Raw genomic sequence first — 3970 nt, 5'->3', positions numbered from 1 at the left:
GATAGCAATCAGAAGGTATAACGACTTGACTAGAGCTTCACGTCAGTCGACTAAGGTGATGGACTCGATTGGATGTGTTCATCAGTCGACTGTCATCAATTCCGAACAAACAGAAGGTAAGATGACTCGACTGATCGACCACATCAGTCGACTAAGGGCAAAATCAGTCGACTGATGAGAAACGTCAGTCGACTGGATTTTGAATTCACGTATATACAAAAGCATATCGATCCAATCAATTCGATTCATAAATACTTATGACTGTTGGGTTGCAAGGGTACAAACATAGTCCCACATCTAAAGTATATGGAAAAGATCATGGGGTTAAAAAGATGGAAAGTATATCCATTGGTATGAGGCCTTTTTGGGAGAGCCCAAGAACAAAGTCATGAGGGTTTAGACCCAAAGTGGACAATATCATACCATTGTGGAGATATTTTGATTCCATCGGTTTTAATCAAGTGGTATCAGAGCAAGACTGCTCTTCACCGGACTAACCGCCGGATGAGCCATGATCCAGATCTAACCATGTGGTTTGAACCTTAAAACAAAGGAAGTGGGTGCTCCCATGTCTGAATCAAGAGGACCAGACACCAGGTGAGAAGTCCTAGTAGGTCGGATGGACCGAGGGGCAAAAAGTCCTAGTTGCGACTAGGTGGGAAGTCCTAATAGGTCAGGTGAATCGAGGGGCAAAAAGTCCTAATTGCGGCTAGGTGGGAAGTCCTAGTAGGTCGGATGGACCGAGGGGCAAAAACTCCTGGTGGGTCAAGGATTGCATACATCAAAAAATGACGTTGAGGGGAGCCTGTGGTCCTTTGTTTGAGGGGGGATTGTTGGGTTGTAAAGGTGCAAACATAGTTCCACATCTAAAGTACATGGAAAAGATCATGGGGTTAAAAGGATGGAAAATATATCCATTGGTATGAGGCCTTTTGGGGAGAGCCCAAGAATAAAGTCATGAGGGTTTAGGCCCAAAGTGGGCAATATCATACCATTGTGGAGATATTTTGATTCCATCGATTTTATCAATGACCTGTCATCAAACAATCACATCCAATCCAAAATACACCAATACAAATTAATCAATAACATCCATTGATTACATCCAAATATCCATAACATACAAAGATTCATAACAACATCCACAATCCATAACATGCATAATATATAATCGATCCAACTCACACAATACATGTCTATATATAAGTCCAACCAACAGTCATAACAATCTCGAAAATCCATAAAAGTACTGATATAAGCAAGATCAAGTTTTGTTTTCTTGGCTATCAAGTGACTCATCTTTGCAATCAAGTCACTCATCGGGGTCATCCTGACCCCTCCAGCTGCTCGAGGACGATTGGGGCAGTGAAGCTCGGAATTGACATACTTGCCTCAGGCTCTGTTCCACCTCCCACTCACTAAGCATCACATCAGCTTGTCGCGCTCCCATCGTGCCCTCAGTCATGTTTTGTTGAAGCTGATGGGTGTGTCTACGTGTCTCCGTAATTTCCCACTCCAATCTTTGTACTTTGCTGGTAGCTCTGGTCAATTCTTGTTCCAGCAGCCATATTCATTTGTTTGCCACATTGTGCTCTTGTTCCCGCGCCAAGGACTCACCATGAAATTGGGCAGCCCTCGAGCCCAAGTTCTAGCTTCTTCCTCAGCCTCTTCTTTCTCTTGGGTCAATTGTTTCAATCGTTGGAGTAGAGCAGCATGATCCATAACTTGAGAATATTCAATAACAGAGGAACAATGATATGAGGGATGTTTGAAAACATATAGCTAATCAGGCCCACCGTCTGCCAGCGCCGCGATGCAACGCCGACCAGCGATGCGATGCAGTGTCGGCCAGCGCCACCATGCAGCGCCGCGATGCAGCGCCGGCCGGCCAGCAACAGCCAGAGGCCGATCGGCGGCGGCGATGGAGCTGTCTGGCGGCCAAAATATGAAAACGCCGAATGAGAAAAAAAAAGGAGGAAGGAAGAAGCTTACCACACAATCTAGCAAGATGCGGCAAGATCCGATCGGAAACAGCAAGGTTTTTAGGGGTTTAGGGAGCGGAGGCAGCGCACAGCGCGTGGAGGCAGCGCACAGCGCGTGGAGGCAGCGGAGGAAGAAAAGAGGATATCTCAAATTTAGGTTTAATAATGAATTTGGCGACGAAAATATATTCGTCGCCAAATCGGCAACGAACACACTATTCATCGTCGATTTGGTGATAAAAATGCATTCGTTGCCGATTTGGCGACGAATAGAGCTTTCGTCGCCAAATCGACGACGAATTTGGCGACGAATATATTTTCGTCGCCAAATATCGCCGAGTCTAAATTTCATCCTGGCGTTTTGCGACGAAATTTATATTTGTCGCAAATTTGTGACGAATAATATTTCATCACAGATTTTGCGATGAAATTTGCAATGAATTTATTATTTCCCATGAATTTTGCGACGAAAATAATTTGTTGCAAATTTAGCAACAAATTTTTATTCGTCGTAAATTTCATTGCAAATCTACGACGAAAAATAAGTTCATCGCAAAATTAGTTGCAAATTTGCAACGAAAAACTTTCGTCGTAAAAATTCATCCCTAAAAATCTACTTTTTGTAGTATAAGACTTTTCTGTGCTACCTGCACACTTAGATTATCTCATCAGTACACAACATAATTTTTACTTGAATCCATTACCATTATCAAAATACAGATTCGATTATCTGGTGCTTCCTGCACCAACAAAGCTAACCAAAAGTAAGAGGGCAATGAAAGAGGTAGATAACACTAAGAGTGATAGAAGGGGAAAATATGGAAGGCTGGGTTATATAAACTATTCCCCTTAGTTGATGTGAAGGTTGATAGATGCCTTAGAGCCTCTAAAATATCAGATTTGGTTGTTTTGGGCACTTATAAATGATGAGAAAGTCTTGAAAAACCGTTCCGGTAGATTCTTGCAGAACAAAAATTTTCCCGAAACGATCTCAAGTTGCCCTCATAGTCGATCAAACGAAGTTTGATCGACGCATTTAGATCATTGGGCTCTTGTGTTTGGTTTACAGGATCCAATATAAAAGCATAATTTAATTAACGCGGAAACATTAAATTATACCTTATGAAGTTTGTACCCGAAGACCTCTTGATCTTCTGCTGTATTCCTCTCCCCTTCTCGAACGTTGTGTGGGCAACGATCCTTCGAGAATTTTCTCCACCAAGAATATCCTCTCCGATGGCTAGCTAACTTTAGAAGAGGAAGAGGTTTGGCTTGCCGAGAGTTTCGGCCACCAAGCTTATGGTTATTGATCGATGCATTAACCCCTTCCAAGCCCCTTCTTTTATAGCCTAGCCATCCCATATTTATGGTATAATTTAAGCCATAAACATGGTATGATTGTATCGTAAACTTGGTATAATTTAGATCAATCAATCAGGAGATTTTGGCAAGATTTTGGAAGTTTCCAATTCGAACCCGAGGTGTTTAATCGATCAAGGAATCGATTAAACATCGTAACTTTTTCTCATTAACACTGGTAATCGATCAGGTGATCGATTACCAGTCGATCTCCCCGGAGTCTTGGTAATCGATCAGCTGATCGATTACCAAGGTGTGTAATCGATCAGCTGATCGATTACACCTCCTTGCATGGGCTCGAATGCCTGGTTTCTTCACGAATTCTTCCAAGGTGTGTTTGAGGGTTTCTAGAAGCTACAACAGGGACCTAAAGGAGGAATTGGTTTTGGCCTTCTGATGAGCTAAGGCTTCCCATGTTCGCCCCGAACACACAACCTTAGTCCATCAATAATAACTCATCCCACTAAAGAGTTATTATCGAACTACTGCACCAATCCCATATTACAATATGGGCTCCTTCTTACTATAAGCACATTAGTCTCCTTGTGTTTAAGATATCGTATGTCCGTCAATAAAATGAGTTACTGACAACTCAAATTTAATCGAATTTCTAATCCAAGAGTAGTACC

Source organism: Curcuma longa, chromosome 1 (assembly GCF_044706935.1).
Source record: "Curcuma longa cultivar G26 ecotype Majalengka, Jawa Barat chromosome 1, ITB_CL_G26_1.1, whole genome shotgun sequence".
Classification (NCBI taxonomy): domain Eukaryota; kingdom Viridiplantae; phylum Streptophyta; class Magnoliopsida; order Zingiberales; family Zingiberaceae; genus Curcuma; species Curcuma longa.
This window is presented reverse-complemented; position numbering follows the sequence as displayed.